Here is an 18,793-nt window from a genome sequence, read left to right as displayed (position 1 = left end):
CAGGAGACGTAACATAGAAAAAAATTTGATAAAGAGAAAGGGGGATAATTATAATTGGGCCTGGAGAGACTGGTGGGAGGTGTGAAAATCTCTTGGTTTATTTTTTTAGGAGGGGAGAAAGTGTTCAGGAAGGCAATTGAACAGTTGGAAAGGAGCAGGAGAGAAGAAAATAACAAGAAAAATGTTTTTTGGGGCGAGGGGGGGAAGAGGATTTGGTAGATGAAGAATGAAGGGGCTGTTAGATGTAAGAGAGTGGATGGGTGGCTGAGTTTGAATTTGGAAATGTGAATTGGAATGAATAAGGGCCTGAGATTGGGAAGAAGAAAGGATTTAGAATGGAGTGTGGCGAGGAATCCAGTCCAGATAGATGCATCTGTAAGAGATAGATCAGAAGAAATTGATCTCGTTTATGTTGTCGGATGTTGTATAAATTGGGAAGGAAGTCCTGGGGGTTGATCTTTGGAAGATGGGGTTTTTCAAAGATGTAATCTGTTCATCTGGTGCTAATTAGCCTTTGCTCATGTTATTGTTGTTGCTTTTCTTCTTCCGAGTGTTGCCTCTTCACCCTCTTAGAGTATGCTTTTTCTCTTTTTTTTTTTTTTAAATGAAATTTTATTTTTACCTATAAAAAAAGGCCTGAGTAGAATATGAACATTGAGATAGATGACTCAAAACTAGGGGATAGAAACTCAGGAAGATGTCATCCAAGAGAGTCTATGATTATCCCCGTTACTTGATAACATAAAGGGCTTTGGTAATGTACAATGAAGACCATTAATGATGCCAGTTAGAGATGCCTTGGGGCATCTTGAAGGCTCCAAAATAATGAGGAGAATGCTAAAAAGGAGATGGGCTGTGGAAGAAGTATTAACATATGCTTTAATAAGATAAGATTCCAAATGATAAAGGGGATGTCAATGTTTGCTGGAACATAGTAGCCGAATAAGAAGAAGTGAAGAAGAGAAGAAAGTTTAAGAATGGCGGCTCAAAACCTTTCAACCGACCCTACTATCTTATATATATGTTTATTACATAGTGTTACATGAATGGACTAGAATGCCCCTGATTAGTGATGGGACACCTAGACAAATAAAACATTAAACAAGTTTAGGCCCAATAACTAATGACTTAAGACCCGACAGTGACAAACATATACATTAAATCAGTCGAGCCAACACCCCCCCTCAAGCTAAGCATGGATGTCAGTCATGTTTAGCTTGCCAAGTAAGTCCAAGAATTTCGTTGAAGCTAGCCCTTTTGTTAGCACATCCGCAATCTGCATCTTGGAAGGAGTATAAAGAATGCAGAGTTCCCCTGAGACTATTCTTTCTCTAACGAAGTGTCGGTCAATCTCAATATGTTTTGTCCTATCATGTTGCACTGGGTTATTTGCAATGTTGATGGCAGTCTTGTTGTCATAGTACAACCTGAGAGGACACTCGATCCTTATCCTGAGTTCACTGAGAAGGGTCCTAAGCCACAGAAGTTCAGCAAAAACCATGAGCCATAGCTCGATATTCAGCCTTTGCACTTGATCTAGCAACCACATTCTGCTTTTTACTCCGCCATGTAACCAGATTCCCTCCAACAAACGTGCAATACCCAGAAGTTGGCTTCCTGTCCCCAACAGAACCAGCCCGATTTGCATCAGTATACGCTTCAATTTCAATTTTATTGTGTTTTCTGAACAAAATTCATTTTCCTAGGCAAGTCTTCAAGTACATAAGAATCCTTTCCACTACTCTCATATGAGGGATCTTTGGAGAGTGCATGAATTGGCTGACAACATGTACATCATAAGCAATATCTGGTCGAGTGAGAGACAGATATATCAACTTCCCTACCAGCTTTTGGTATCTCTCTTTATCAAGGTAGTCCTCTCCTACTGATTCCTGTAGACCATGGTTCTGTTCTATTGGAGTGTTGTAAGTTTGCTATTTTGGTATCACCATATCATCCACATAGACAATGAGTGTTGTAAGTTTTCTATTTTGTTTCCTTATGAACAAGGTATGATATGCCCACTTTGAATGTACCCCACTTTCTTCATGGCCCCACAAAGCTTCTCAAACCAAGTCTGAGGAGACTGCTTAAGACCATATAATGCTTTCCTCAGTTTACACACTTTCCTATAAAAAACATAGCCTGGTGGAGGATGCATGAATACCTCTTCATGTAGATCGCCGTTTAGGAAAGTATTCTTCACATCCAGCTGATGTAGCTCCCATGAAAAGTTTGCAGCTAATGACAATAAAACCTGGATTGTGTTGAGCTTTGCTACTAGAGCAAAGGTTTCTTTGTAGTCACTCCCTTTTGAGTAAACCCCTTTGCCACAAGTCTGGCCTTGTACCTTTCAATGGACCCGTCCTCCCTATGCTTTACAGTGAACACCCACTTGCATCCGACAGTGCTCTTCCCTTCTGGTAGATTCACTAATTCCCAAGTCCTTGCTTTCATTAAGGCTTTCATTTCTTCATTCATAGCCTCTTTCCATCTTGGGTCAGACACTGCCTCTGAGTACCTAGTAGGGACATGCACGGAGGAGAGAGCAGACACAAAGGAATAATAACGAGGAGACAAACGTGAGTAAGAAGCAAAATCAGCAATGGGGTGTCAGATAGTACAAGAACGGGTAGACTTACGAAGAGAAATAGGAAGATCCAAATCAGAAGTATGTGTGATAAGATTACCTGGAGTTGTTGAGAAAGGTTGATTCGAGTCCGATTGGTTACTGCCGTGAGTTAGAGGGCCCTTTTTCCTTTTGTTATAGGTGATTCTTATATCTTTTTGTTGCCTACTGGAGTCCTCAAGAACATCTGTAGCATCAAGAGTGGTAACAGGTACAATGGGAGCCTCACTAGGTTCACCCGGAATGCTACAACTAGGAGGATCAGGAGGAGAAGATGGAAGGCCCGAGGCAGAAAGAGGCACAAAAAAGGAGGGGGAAGAAGAATCCTCTTCCATCCCCCTAGTCTCCCCTTGAAGAGGATTTTGGGAAGAATGAAAAAAGGATTGAGACAGAAAAAATACCACATCTTTTGTGACATATTTCTTCTTGGTGACTGGATCATAACACTTGTAACCCTTCTGTGTAGGAGAGTACCCTAAAAAGATTCCTTTCATAGCCCTAGGATCCAACTTGGTCTTCTTTGGATCCTTTACATGTACAAAACATACACAACCAAAGACTCGAGGTGGAAGAGGAAAGTTTGGAAGATTAGGACAAAGGACAGAGAAAGGAGTTTTCATACCCAACACCTTGGATGGCATCCGGTTTATCAGATATGATGCGGTAAGGACTGCTTGAGACCAGTAGTGCTTGGGAACCTTGTGTTGAAATAGTAAGGCTCGAGTTGTCTCCAATAGGTGTCTATTCTTGCGCTCAACAACCCCATTTTGTTGAGGGGTACTAGCACAAGATGATTGATGTAGCATGCCAGCATCCTCCATGAATAGGTTCAAGGATCTTTCAAAATATTCAGCAGCATTGTCTGACCGGAATTGCTTAATCTTCTTGTCAAATTGTGTTTCAATCATTTTACAAAATGCCATAGTTATCCATGACACTTCATCACGTCTTTTTAACAAGTAGATCCATGTGCATCGTGAGTAGTGATCAATAAAACTGATAAAGTAACGAAAGCCATCAACAGAAAAAAGAGGTGAAGGGCCCCAAACATCAGAATGAACCAAATCAAAAGGAGCTTGAATTTCATTACTAGAAACTGGATAAACAGTTCTACATTGTTTTGACAACTGACACACTTCATAAACTAAACTTTGACTTGAAATACCCTTAAATAATTCAGGAAACAACCCTTCCAATGATGAAAAAGGAAAATGACCTAGCCTAGCGTGCCACAAATGTAACCTAGCTATTGAATCCACATTATTCTGACTACTAGCAGCAGATGTTTGTAAGACCGAACTGATGTCTGCATCAAAATAGTAGAGACCTCCATACTCATGACCACTCCCAATCGTTCTCTTCGTCAATCTGTCCTGAAAGACACAATGAGTAGGAAAAAAGGTTATGCTATAGTTCAAATTCTTGGTAAGCTTTGAAACAGATAAGAGATTGGAAGTAAGATTGGGAACATGCAGAACAGATTTAAGAGAGAGGTCCTTGCTTAGGTCAACCACTCCTTTCCCAGAGATGGTGGAGAGAGAACCGTCAACAACTCTCATCTTATCTTCACCAGACAATAAGTGATAGGAAGAAAATAAAGAGGACACATGTGTCATGTGGTCAGTTGCACCGGAATCAATAATCCAAGAGGTAGAGTCAATAGAACTAGTTGCACTAAAAGCAGAGACAATACCTGATCTGGCCAGAGAGGAGGAAGCAGGAGAGTTAGTCCTTAGACAGGTTAAAGCCCGACTAAGGACCTCTACCTCATCAGCAGTGAAACCCAAGGACCTGGATACAGGGGAATTAGCAGTCTGTCCCATGGGAGAAGAAGCAATTGTTGGTGTGTTCTGTGTGCTATCACCACTATGACTAGTAACAAGGTTCCCACTTGCTGCTTGACCCTTCTGGTGCTTCTTGTCTTTCCTCAAGACAGCAGGTTTCAGATGAGGATAAAGAACCCACCACTTCTCTTTTACATGCCTTTCACCTATACAATGAGTGCACTTAAGATGCCTCTTGTCTGAATACTTGTTCCCCTTTTGATTTGAAGAAATCAGGGTTGAATGTTCAACCGGCTGTATTTGAGTGTCAACTTGGATCTCTTTCCTCCTGACCTCTTCATTCCTTACTAGATAATAAACATGATGTAAATCTGGCATTTCATCCCTTCCCAAAATTTGAGACCTTATGCTCTCATACATTGGGTCTAAACCAGCCAAGAACTTGAAGGCTTTACCCTCTTCAATTTGTTTATCATGCCTCTCTTAGTATCTGGCATTCTCCCAATCAAGAATAAGGTGGTGATCAAGCTCTTCCCACAGTCTTTCTAGGGTTGCAAAATACGTTGCAACTATCATATCTCCTTGTCTCAAGGCAGCAATGTCTTGGTTTAGCCTATAAATTCTGGCATTGTTCTTTCTTTGTCCATAGGTTTTAGACACTTTCTCCCAAATCTTAGCAGCAGTGGAAAAGTATTGAACAGTCCTGGCTACTCTTGGAGTCATTGAAGCAAGCAGCCAGGACATAACAGTAGCATTCTCCTTATGCCAAACTGTGTACTCCACACTACTCACTTCAGGTTCCTTCTTCTGCCCATCTAAATAACCCGTAAGTTCCCGGGAAGTAATGAAGATCATGGCAAAAACAGACCATTCTCTGAAATTGTATTCATCCAACAACACATTGGTGATCTGCAAGCTGTGAAGATTTGGATTCTCCAGATTAGGAGACCTCCCACCATATCTATTATCCCTAGAAGACACTTCCTCAGATAATGAAGACATCTCCTCCCTCTTACACTGATCATGATTGCAAACTCAGTACAAAGAATACTGTTTCAGACTTACCGAAGTTGTTACAGTCCTGAGAACACATAACAGATCTGAAACCGAGAGCAACCCACCACTGCACAGTGCTGACTTCTGCTGTCGTAGACTGTAGTCACCCCTACGACCAGTACTAGGACTGCCGAAATCAGTCCTCCACCTAGATCTGTTTCACACAGATCTCTCTTAGCAGCCGAGTGGCTAATACCTACTGTAAGGAGTCTAGTAGGGCATCAGCTTCTGGGACACACTCCCCTTGGGCCCTACAACCAAGGGAAACCCTAGGTACAGATCTTGCTGTGTTCTACGGTCAACCCTAGGGTTTCTTCACAGCAACCAAGATAGGGAAGGAAAAAGAAGGAAGAGATAAGAGTAGAAAAGATGGTGGCGGCTGTAACTAGGAGATGGATTAATGCTCTGATACCATGTTTGCTTGAACACAGTAGCCGAAGAAGAAGAAGAGAAGAAGAGGAGAAAGTTTAAGAATGGCGGCTCAAAACCTTTCAGCCGACCCTACTATCATATATATATGTTTATTACATAGTGTTACATGAATGGACTAGAATGCCCCTGATTAGTGATGGGACACCTAGACAAATAAAACATTAAACAAGTTTAGGCCCAATAAGTAATGACTTAAGACCCAGCAGTGACAAACATATACATTAAATCAGCCGAACCCACAGTCAAGAGGGTTGCTTAATTCGGTAATCTTACCTGCCTTTCTCCATCCCACCCCTATGGCGATGGGTTTGGAATACCCCTGATTGGGTTCAGGTTCAGGTTGTGGAATGTCAAGCTGTGGCAGGTTTTTATTGGGTTTGGGCCATGGTATATACCATGCCTATGTTCCCAGGTAAGATATATTTCAAATATTTTTGTCTTTTACCCCACTATTTTTTGCTTATTCTTTTTGTTTTATAACCACACCCCCAGCCCATTACACGCGTCTGTACCATCCAGTCACTATTCATGAGGTGGGTCAGTTCAGGTTGAGGTGTTGTCAGGTCAATTCAGTTTCAAGTTAAGCCCGATGAATACTGAATCTGAGCTATCAACATTCCTATATGGTGGCACTGTGGAATGGTTTAATGCATGAGCCGTAAGCAGTGCAAGTAACAAGTTATGTCAGCCCATGTTATGGGTGTAAATGTCCAAGTGATCACAGGTCTCAGCAGATCAAACCTAGAAATTGCTATAAGTATGCCTGCCCATATAATAAAATTTACATTAGAACTTTAATGCAGGAAAGGAAAGTAGATTGAAGAAAAAGTTGGCACCGTATTAGATGTGTTATGTCCTTGGACACTTCACCTATTTAACAAGCACTTTATGTGTTTTACTGATATTGTCTGGGAAGCACCACCGGCATGTCAATGTGGTATTTTCCAAGTGCAAGGTGATGTACAATGTTGAAGTGTTGGCACTTCTAATTTTCTTAGTTTTGAGTTGGCATAGTAACACTCAAGAGGACCTATTAAAGCAAATAATGAAGGATGAATTGCATCTTCCATATTGGATCAGGTTTGCAAATTGAATTCTAGACTGAAAGGTGCAAATCTAAACAGAAAAGTAAATGACAATTGACAGAACTATGTGAATACTAATACACTTGAACCATCAACAAATTAAATAAAAATGCTGACCAATTCTATAATTAGATGGATGTCCACCTTCATGAAACCAAACCCCATAGGTACTAGACATATATTTTGCATAATAGTTTGCAACAAGGACGTGGATATGTTGTTCTGTATTGGTAAAAAATGGATATGTTTTTTACAAAGAAATGTTGAGGCATGAAAGCTGAACAACTGTAGTTGAAGTAGCAGAAAGGAGGAGAAGAAGAAGAGATGCTGGAATGGCGAACCGTACTTGCCAGTCGACCATGCTATTATTTATATTTGAATGTAGTACAAGATACAAGAAAGTACTGGAATGCCCTTGATTAGTGATGGGACACCCAGTTAACTTAAAATATTATACAGGCTTTAGGCCCATTAACACAGGCCCAGTTACAGGATAACTTAAACTTAAGTATGGGCTAATAAGAACTCTTATCAGCCGAACACTCATACAAAGAGACATCATTCTAACATTCCAACACTCCCCCTCAAGCTAAGCATGGATATCAATCATGTTTAGCTTGCAACCCCGTGTGCCATAGCTCGGTATTTTGCCTCTGCACTTGATCTAGCCACAACATTCTACTTCTTACTGTGCCATGTGACCAGGTTTCCTCCCAAGAATGTACAGTAACCTGAGGTTGATTTTCTGTCTCCAACAGACCCAACCCAATCAACATCAGTGTAGGCTTCAATTTCAAGTCTGTTGTTTTTTCTGAATAGAATTCCTTTCCTCAGGCAAGTCTTCAAGTATCTGAGAATTCTTTCCACTGCTCTCATATGAGGGATCTTTGGTGAGTGCATGAATTGACTAACAACATGCACTGCATTGGCAATGTCTGGCCGAGTAAGGGATAAGTATATCAGTTTTCCTACCAATTTTTGGTGCCTCTCTTTATCACAGTATTCCTCACCCATTGATTCTTGTAGTCCATGGTTCGGTTCTATTGGAGTGTCTACTGGCCTGCACCCCATCATGCCTGTTTCCTCTAGGAGATCTAGCACATATTTCCGCTGACATATGTAGATTCCTTCTCTTGATCTAGCAACTTCAATTCCAAGAAAATATCTCAGATTTCCCAGGTCCTCGATCTCAAATTTTGAAGCCAAGAACTCCTTCAGCCTCTTCATCTCTTCCACATCATTTCCAGTAATCACCATATCACCCACATAAACAATAAGAGCCGTAAGTTTGTCATCCTGTCTCCTTGTAAACAATGCAATCTGCACTACTCTGAGTGTACCCCACTTTCTTCATGGCATACAAAGTCTCTCAAACCATGCTCGGGGAGACTGCTTCAAACCATATAATTCTTTCCTTAGTTTACACACCTTCTTTCCAACATCATAGTCATGAGGAGGTTCCATGAATACCTCTTCATGAAGATCACCATTTAGGAAGGCATTCTTCACATCCAGCTGATGGAGATCCCAAGAGAAATTTGCTGCAAGTGACAGTAGAACCCTGATTGTGTTGAGCTTTGCTACTGGAGCAAAGGTTTCCTTGTAGTCAATTCCTTCCTTTGGTGTAAATCCCTTTGCCACAAGTCTGGCCTTGTACCTCTCAATTGACCCATCTTCTTTGTGCTTTATTGTGAATACCCACTTGCACCCAACAGTGCCTTTCCCCTCTAGCAGGTCCACCAATTCCCACGTTCTTGCTTTCATTAGGGCTTTCATCTCTTCATTCATGGCTTCTTTCCGCCTTGGATCAGATGCCGCCTTAGAGTACCTAGAAGGGACACATACAGAGGAAAGAGTAGACACAAAGGAGTGATAGGCAGGAGATAAGTGTGAGTAAGAAACATAATCAGCTATGGGATGCCAGGTGGTACAAGAACGAACAGGCTTACGGAGAGCAATAGGAAGATCCAAATCCGAAGTGAGTGAGTCAGAATTTCCTTGGGTTACAGAGACAGATTGATCTGAGTTCAACTGGTTGCAATCATGAGATTGAGGGCCCTTCTTCCTTCTGTTGTATGTAAGTATCTCTTTCTCTTGCCTACTGGAACCTTCAGGAGCATCTACTGTATCAGGAGAAGTAACTGGCACAGTGGGAGTCTCACTAGGTTGACCCGGAATGTCACAGCTAGGAGTAGTGGAAGGTGATGAAAGGGGAACAAAAAAGAAGGGAGAATGAGAATCCTCTTCCAACCCACAAGTCTCCCCCTGAAGAGGATTCTGAGAAGACTGGAAATAGGGTTGAGACTCAAAAAATACTACATCTCTGGTGACATTTTTCCTTGGAGACAGGATCATAACACTTATACCCCTTTTGTGTAGGAGAGTACCCCAAAAATATTCCCTCCGTAGCCTTAGGATCCAGTTTAGTTTTCTTTGGATCCTTCACATGTATGAAGCATGTACAACCAAAAACCCGTGGAGGAAGAGGAAATTCTGGAAGAGTGGGACACAAAACAGAGAAAGGAGTCTTCATACCCAATACCTTAGATGGCATCCGATTTATCAGGTATGATGCAGTGAGTATAGCTTGAGACCAATATTGCTTGGGCACTTTGTGCTGGAAAAGTAGGGCTCGAGCTGTCTCCAATAGGTGCCTGTTCTTGTGCTCAGCAACCCCATTTTGCTGGGGGGTGTAAGCACATGATGATTAGTGTAGCATGCCTGCATCTTCCATGAATGAGTTCAGGGATCTTTCAAAGTACTCAGCTGCATTGTCCACCCGAAATTGCTTAATCTTCTTCTCAAATTGTGTTTCAATCATCTTGCAAAAAGTCATGGTTACCCGTGGAACTTCATCACGTTCTTTTAACAGATAAATCCAAGTGCACCGAGAATAATGGTCAATAAAACTGATAAAGTAATGGAAGCCATCAATGGAAACAATGGGTGAAGGTCCCCAAACATCAGAATGAACCAAATCAAAATGAGCTTGAATTTCATTACTAGAAATTGGATACATTGTTCTACATTGTTTTGGCATTTGACACACATCACAAACTAAACATTGACTTGGAATTCCCTTACATAATTCTGGAAACAACATTGCTAAAGAAGAGAAAGACACATGACCTAGCCTAGCATGCCACAGGTTCAACCTAGCTATTGACTCCACACTTTCTGGACTAGTAGTAGCAGAAGCTTGTAGGGCTGAGCTGATGTCTGCATCAAAATAGTAGAGGCCCCCATACTCATGATCACTCCCAATCGTTCTCCTCGTCAATTTGTCCTAGAAAACACAATGAGAGGGAAGAAAAGTTATACTATTTTGAAAGCTATCTTTGTTGTTTTAATATTTTAATTTTGTATTTTCTGAATAGATTTCTTTTGGTAGGGCATAATATTAATGGCTGCAACAAGCTTGCCAGATATTCTTGATCCAGCTTTAACAAGGCCTGGTAGATTTGACAGACATGTAAGTTCTTTAAGCACCTCTTGACAAATATTATAATATTTTCAGAATTCACTATTTGATTTTTTGTTTAAATGAACTGTTCACTATACATGCTCAAATAGCTGAAGAATTCTGTTAGCTTGGATTAGAGATAAAACAGCCACTTAAGAGTTTCATTGGAACTAGGGATGAGCATTGGGTGGGTGTGGACTAAGCTGGCAGCATGCATTAGATATATTTTTCACAGGTATTTTTTATATACTATATGCTTATATATTTATATAACTAAAGTATAATTATAAGGGCTGTGCAATGCATCTGTTAATAAAGGGAAACATGAAAGAATTTAATTCGCCATTGGTTCTCCCTTTATTTCAGCAATACAATTACTTTGCTTGCCTTTCAAAAAATAATAATTTTATGTTCTGCTTCAAAGACTTTTAGTCAAAATGAAAAGCAAACAAATATTTCTGATACTTAATATTAAGATCTTGTTAGATTTGTTTAGTTAATAAATATTATTCTTTAAGTGTATAATTGTTAATCAAAGAGAGATGGATTTATTAGATTTAGAAAGAAGGGAATATTAAAATGTGAAGGGTTTGTTCAAGATTATGTGCATTGTGTTTGCAGTTTTTTCTATCTAATTCTTATTTGGTGGGGCTTAATACTACATAATGTCAAAACTTGCCTCTAGCAAGCAGCCTCATGATGGTGCCATCTCCTCTTTATGTTATAAATAGCATCATAAGTATAATAAATGTAAATGTAGAGAAGATGGGCCGAATGGCCCATAGACTCTTTTCTTATTTCTTTCCATTATGTTCTTTGCTGTAATGGGCCTCAACATGGGCCTTACTTATGTTATGTCTATTTTAAATTATTCGCCCAGTTAAGGGCCTCTCTGTAATTACTGAAATTAAGTTAATGAAAAGGGGTTAGGGTGTAAGAGAGGATTAGATTTTGAAAATCTCTCTCTGAACCTTTATTGCCGCCACCTTCTTCTTCCTCTTCTCTCCTTGATTCTCTGTTTCTGCTGTTCTCTATCACTTTTCTGAACTATTTTAAACAGTCTGTTTATTTCAGAAGTTTGTTTTTGTTCTTGGTATCAGAGCGGGCTCTCCTTTTCTCCTCTTTCTTCCCATAGTGTATATGGAGAACTGAATCGAATGAATAATTAAAAAAAAAATTCCAGCCCAGTTGTTAGTGGTTTTTGGAGAGGAGGCTATCCTTGTCATCACTTTGACAGTATCAAGTGTGTTGCCCAAAACCCTAATTAACTGGAGAAATCTGCTTGCGGAGGCCCCATAGGGAGTTTGACCTTGGCGCTTAGTGATTGAAAGATTACTTGTAATTCATCTTGAAGATCGATTCAAGTAGCTCAGTGTTCTGTGAAGTCTACAAGGTGTGGCTAGTTTATTTTTTGTTTCTCTTGGGTTCTAGGTGTTATGCAGTTAACAAGTACGGCTGCATAGAGGTTGATTCACAACACATTTTTTTCCTGTCTTCATTGATTGTTAATTGAAGTTGTTAGAAGTAATTTTTTGAGTGTTTTAAGAAGATGGATCCTTCGGAAGTTGTAAACAAGCATGTTGCTGAATTCGGAAAGGTTCTTGGGGCCTTTGTTGACTCTCTACTGGCTGTGACAGTCAAACTAGATGGAACCAATTATTTGGCATGGTCACAATCAGCAAAAATTCATGTCTGCAGTAGAGGCAAGTGGGGGTATATCTCTAGGAGCAAGAAGACTCCTTCGGAAGATGATCCATCCTATGAAAAACAGATGCAAGAAAATTACACTGTAATCGGATGGTTAGTAAATTCAATGCAACCTTAAATCAGTCAACACTATTTATGGATGAATTTAGCAAAGGAAATATGGGTCAATGTTGTTGAAACCTAATCTCAGAAACTAAATGTAGCCAGGGCATATAAGCTGAGGAGTGATGTGAAAATTTTAAGTCTGGGGGAGAGACCTTTGACTGTTTATTTCTCAATGCTGAAATATCTTTGGCAAGAAATTGACTTGTTTGATGGAAACTGTTGCCTAGGAAAGTACTAATGATGCTGAAACCTACAGAAAATTAGTTGAGAGAAACATGGTTTTTGAATTCTTGACGGGGTTGAATCCCGAGTATGACACCACAAAACAGAACATCTTATCCAAGGATAGCGTTTCATTGTCTTAGGCCTATGCCTTGGTGAGTAGTGAAGAAAGCAGGAGACTAGGCCAGGTTCAAGGGGTTGGTCTAAATGACTATTTTGCTAACATGGGGCTGAAACCTAAGGGAACTATAGGAAGTCCAGGTGGTTTAGGTAAGAAGGAAGTTATTTGTGAGTACTATAAGAAACCAAAGCACACAAAAGACAATTGTTGGGAACTGCATCCGGAGCTTCTTCCCCTTCGTTTCCAAAAGAAGACTAATAATATGAAGACAGGAAGTGCCAATATTGCTGCTGGTCCAAATAATGACATATGCCTAACCAAAGAGAGGACTGCTAGTAAACAGTTAGCAGTTATGAAGGCAGAATATGAAAAGTACGAAAGCATGATCAGTCACCTAGAGAGTGCTACCTCTTCTTCCAACTCCCCGGGAAATTCAACTTCCTCTGCATTTGCTCATTCAGGTATATGGGCTTCTACCAATCATGCAACTATCTTAGGTAATCGTAGGATCCCTTGGATTATTGATTCTGGTGCTTTTGACCATATGACCAACCTTTCCACCTTATTTATTTATTATGATTTGCTTCCTAGCCGTGATAAAATCACCCTAGCCGATGGCTCTCTTGCTCCTATATCTGGCAAGGGAACCATCAAGGCTACGGACTCTCTGTTACTTCCTCCTGCTCTTCATGTGTCCAAACTAAATACAAATTTGTTATCTGTAAGTAGCTTAACTAAGTCTTTGAATTGCAATGTAACATTTTTTCCCTTTTACTGTGTTTTTCAGGATTTGGAGTCTCAGAAAGTGATTGGGAGTGGCCATGAGGTGAATGGAATATATTTGTTAGATACTCCTTGACAGACCCAAGGGCAACCTGGGAAAGCTACCTTTGGATCTACATCTTCAGAGTCTGTCAGTCGTGCCATGCTATGTCATTTTTGTTTGGGCCATCTTTCTTTTTCTGCATTGAGCCATTTATTCCCAGAACTATTTAAGGGAATTAATTTGCCCAGTCTTCATTGTGAGTCTTGTGAGTTGTCAAAACATTGTAGAAGCAGTTGCCCTTTAAGTAATAAAAGATCTTCTTCTCCGTTCTATATTGTGCACTCTGATGTGTGGGGGCCTTACCACTTGCCCTCTATGAGTGGCTATAAATATTTTATCTTGTTCATTGATGATTTTTCACAATATACTTGGATTTTTTTTATGAAGTCCCGTGATAAAGTTCCCAGACTTGTGAGGCATTTCCATGAATTTGATACTAGAATCAAAATTTTTAGATCTGACGATGCAAAAGAATATTTTGAGAAAAACCTAACATGTTATCTCATTAATTTGGGGGTTATTTACCAAAGTTCCTGTGTTAGGACTCCAGAATAGAATGTAGTTGCTGAAAGAAAAAACCAACACATTGTTGAAGGTGCAAGAAGTATCCTGTTTGCCTCACATGTCCCTACAAGATTTTTGGGGGATGTTGTCCTCATTGCAACCTACCTAATCAACCGTATGCCATCTAGAGTGTTGGGTTTTAAGTCTCCTTTTAGTTTCCTTTAGCCAGGCAAGGACCTTTTTCCTATTTTACTTTGTGTCTTTGGTTGTACTTGTTATGTACACATTCCAAGTACCCAGAGACATAAATTTGAACCAAAGGCCCAAAAGTGCATTTTCCTTGGTTATGCCTCCATACAAAAGGGTTATTGTTGTTTTGATCCAAAGTCTTGAACTCGGTTTGTGTCAATGGATGTCGCCTTTGATGAGTCTTCTTCTTTCTATGATCCTTCTTTGGAGAAGCATTGTCCAAAGGGGGAGAATTTGTCATAGTTGTTTGCTCTCCCCCTTCCTGTCCTAGTTGAGTCTTCTTTTAAGCCTCTTTCTACTTCAAATGAGTCAAGGGAGGAATAGTCATCTTATTCTCCTTCCAATATTCCTATTCCTCCTTCGTTACCTCCTCGTCCTCTTTTTAATCCCAGGTTGTACCAACACAGAGAACTAGAAATGGGCAAATTGTTTCTTTTACACCACATGAGCCTCCTACACTTCCAGTCACAGAAGAGATGACAGGTACTGATACAGTACCTTTGGATCCATCCTTCCCAGACCTTGATATCCCTATTGATATCAGGAAAGGTAAAAGGAAGTGTACTGTACATTGCATTTCTAAACACCTTTCTTATAGTTTGCTCTCTCTTTCATATTTTGGCTATCTTTCTTCTATTGCTTCTAACCCAATACCCAGGTCAGTGTCAAAAGCTCTTACTATTCCAGAATGGAGGGATGCTATGAGAACAAAAATCGATGCTCTACATAAGAATGACACTTGAGAATTGGTTGATTTGCCTGAAGGGAAGGAACCGGTGGACTATAAGTGGGTTTTCACCATCAAATATCATGCTGATGACACAAGTGAAAGGTACAAAGCTAGGCTGGTTGCAAAAGGTTATACACAGACATACGGGGTTGACTATCTGGAGACCTTTGCTCCTGTTGCAAAGATGACCTCTATGAGGGTTCTGCTATCTCTAGCTGCACATTTAGATTGTTCACTTTACCAGTTGGATGTGAAAAATGCATTTTATGTCTATATGTCTCTTCCTGTAGGGATGTATGACACATATATGGAGGGAAAAGTATGCAAGTTGAAGAAATCTCTTTATGGACTTAAATAGTCACCTAGGGCATGGCTTGAAAGGTTTAGAGCTGCCCTTGTTAACTTTGGCTACATACAGACTCAGTCTGATCATACCCTCTTTGTGAAGAGGAGAGGCTCTTTGGCAATATATCTTATTGTCTATGTTGATGATATAGTTGTGACCGGTAATGGTGTAACAGGGATTAACGATCTTAAATCTTTCCTTCATACAAAGCTTAAGATCAAAGATCTAGGGGAATTGAGGTATTTTCTTGGCATAGAAGTTGTTCGGTCTAAGGATGGGATTTTTATCTCTCAACGAAAGTATGTGCTTGACTTGCTCACTAAAACAAGGAAGATTGGTGCTAGACCAATTGCTACTCCTATTGATGAGTCATAAACTTTCTGCCTCTGAAGGGGTATTGTTAAAAGATAAGGGAGTCTTCCAAAGTTTACTTGGCAAGCTGATCTATCTGTGCATGACTCGGCCAGATATTGCATATGCTGTCAGCTGCATTAGTCAGTTCATGCATGCTCCCAGGGACACTTACATGGCAGTAGTAGAATGAATTATGTGTTATTTAAAGGATTCTCCTGGAAAGGGAATTCTATTTGCTAAGCATGGCCATATGAAGCTGGAGGCTTACATAGATGCTGATTGGGTCTGAAACATTGATAATAGAATGTCAACTTCTAGGTACTGTAGCTTGGTGGCAAGTGATATTGTTTCTTGGAGAAGCAAGAAACAATCAGTTGTTGCCAGATCTTCAGCTGAAGTTGAATATAGAGCCATGGCTCATGGAGTTTCTGAGCTACTTTGGCTTCGATCCTTGATGGAGGAACTGGGTATTGAGTATGATAAGCCATTAATGTTATATTGTGATAATCAGGCTGCCATCAACATTGTTCATAATCCGGTGCAACATGACAGGTGCAAACATATTGAAGTTGACAAACATTTTATCCGAGAAAGAGTGGCTTTTGGAGAAGTTTGTCGAAGGACAGCTAGCTGATTTCCTTACCAAGGGCATCCCCAAGGCCAAAACTTCAGCATGATACTGGCAAACTTGGCATGATTGACATCTATGCTAAGCTCGAGGGGGAGTGTAGAGAAGATGGGCCGAATGGCCCATAGACTGTTTTTTTATAACTTTTCTTTATGTTCTTTGCTGTAATGGGCCTCAACATGGGCCTTACTTATGGTATGTCTATTTTAAATTATTTGCCCAATTAAGAGCCTCTCTGTAATTACTGAAATTAAGTTAATGAAAAGGGATTAGGGTGTAAGAGAGGATTAGATTTTGAAAATCTCTCTCTGAACCCTTATTGCCGCCACCTTCTTCTTCCTCTTCTCTCTTCTTGATTCTCTGTTTCTGCTGTTCTCTATCACTTTTCTGAACTATTTTAAACAGTCTATTTATTTCAGAAGTTTGTTTTTCTTCTGTAAAAATAAAAAGGTATGTTGAGTTTCTCTTTTAATTACCTTCTTGTATTAACATGCATTTAGTGCCCTCTCATACCAGGCCAAGTGATGAGGCTAAAAAAAATTTGTGAATGTATTCTGTTTTGCATGCTTTTTGTAGTGGGTTCCCAAATTGGTGTTTTGGGTAGCTTTGTTGACAGTTTGGGGACCAGGGGTATTTTCGTCATTTTATAAGTCAGATTTTTGGTCAGGAGCAGTTGAGTGCATTTCTGTTGGGTTTTGGTCTCTTGGGTCTTTTTGCAACAAAAGTTATCTCTTGGGGGTTCATTTGAAGATAGTCTTGTTCTTAAGGAGTCGTTGATGAGAGGGAAACATTCTAGGGGCTTATGTGTAAATATTTTAACTAGCTTGTTCAGCAAGCAAGGTTCAAAGTATCGATATGATATGAGTTTTGGTCGTATCGTATCGGTACTTAGAAACGGCTGAAACTTTTTTTTTTGTTTTTTTTTCACATTTTGGTTTTTTGGGAAGCTTTTAGCATGCTTTTTATTATTAAAAAAAATTAGGGGTCCGAAACCCCTAGAAACAGGCGTTTCGAACCGTATCTTTTTCAAAAGATACGATACGATATGCCCCATATCGGGCGTATCGTATCGATACTTTGAACCTTGCCAGCAAGCCAGTGAGTCTTATAAAAGAGAAGGGGGTTGTTTCTGTAGGGGTTTCTTTTGGTTCTTTCTCTCTTGTTTGAGCTATAGCTCAGCCTCAGCTAGGGTTTTCAAGCATTGGGAACTTGGGTTTTGAGGAGTCGACCCATTTTGGCACCTTCCAATCCCTCCATCGCTGCGCATCTGCGCGGGAGGCCAGCTTGCTGCCATTGTTACTATAGCAGAACTGTTCCAGGAGGAGTTTTACTTCAGGTTCAGGTCTGGAATCCCAAAAAATCCAACTTATTTTGCTGTTTTCAGCTTGGTATTTCTTGTGCTTATTGCTGTATACTTGAGGTACTGCATGTAATTTGTCTTTCTGTCCACATCACCAAGACCAACCACAGCCCTGCCTGAACTCACTTTCATACTATATTTTGGTCTAGGCCTCTCTCTGTCTTACATTGGGCCATCTTGGGCTAACCAAGCCCAATGTTCATCACTTAATCCCTAGATGGAATTGATGTTGAAGCTCATAATATCTAATAACTTGTTGGATTTAAAAATTTTCACTCTTCAGATATTTAGTATTTCAGCCACCTTTGTGATCCAAACACGATTGATGAATTAAGTTTGATAAAATTATCTTCCAGATTGTTGTTCCTAGTCCTGATATGCAGGGATGTCAAGAGATACTGGAGCTTTATTTACAGGACAAACCTCTGGCTGATGATGTAGATGCCAAAGCACTTGCTCGTGGTACCCCTGGCTTTAATGGTGCAGGTCTGCCCTCTCCTATCTGTTAGACATGTTTTCTTTCAGTTAATGGGAAAATTTCTATTTTATGTAAAAAGTCCCAAGGATAGTCCCCCAAGAGCACGTGACTTTGAGATGAGATGTATATATGGTGAAGTGCATTTACTTCTCCTTTTCTTCTTCAAAAAAGTATGTGGTAGAAAAAGTGCACTTATCCTTTCTTCTTCGAAAAAAAGTGGTAGAAATTGCATCTACTTCTATTTTATTTGTTTTGCATTCAAATAGGGTAATAGACCTAGTGAACCTGATAGGTGTTGCAAGCAAGCCTTTTGAATAGGAATACTTTTAAGAAGAATGTCTTGAGATATATATGTTAGAATCCCGAACATTTATTTTCTCTTTGCCTTCTTCATTACAACAGATCTGGAAAATCTGGTGAACATCGCAGCTATTAAGGCTGCTGTTCAAGGTGTTGAGAATTTGACTGCTGCACAGCTGGAGTTTGCAAAGGACAGAATAATTATGGGTACAGAAAGGAAAACAATGTTTATATCAGAAGAATCAAAGAAGGTAGGCATGCTGTTCATTATGAATTACAGACTAGGGAGATGACTTGTAGCTCAACTGGTTAAATAATTCTAATTATAAGATCATGGGTTCAAAACAGAAAGCTTTCAATGTTTCTATTCAGATCACTAGCAGGAACACCTTTAAACCAAAATTCAAAATTTTG

General features: G+C 39.9%; 1 pseudogene across 1 annotated transcript in view; it reads left to right on the top strand.

Moving 5' to 3' along the window:
* The window catches only part of LOC148864487 (ATP-dependent zinc metalloprotease FTSH 11, chloroplastic/mitochondrial-like), a 97,956-nt pseudogene that overhangs the window by 50,799 nt on the left and 28,364 nt on the right, over positions 1-18,793 (top strand). The window contains exons 9-12 of the transcript XR_016109574.1: positions 6,235-6,313; positions 10,378-10,458; positions 17,958-18,087; positions 18,482-18,630. The product of XR_016109574.1 is annotated as an ATP-dependent zinc metalloprotease FTSH 11, chloroplastic/mitochondrial-like (transcript). The remainder of the gene's footprint in view (positions 1-6,234; positions 6,314-10,377; positions 10,459-17,957; positions 18,088-18,481; positions 18,631-18,793) is intronic.

The sequence above is a fragment of the Nelumbo lutea genome, chromosome 3 (assembly GCF_056320005.1).
Source record: "Nelumbo lutea isolate HS-2025 chromosome 3, American lotus-T2T, whole genome shotgun sequence".
NCBI classification, from domain to species: Eukaryota; Viridiplantae; Streptophyta; class Magnoliopsida; order Proteales; family Nelumbonaceae; genus Nelumbo; species Nelumbo lutea.
The sequence above is the reverse complement of the archived record's forward strand: the minus strand, read 5'-3'. Positions and strand labels throughout refer to the sequence as shown.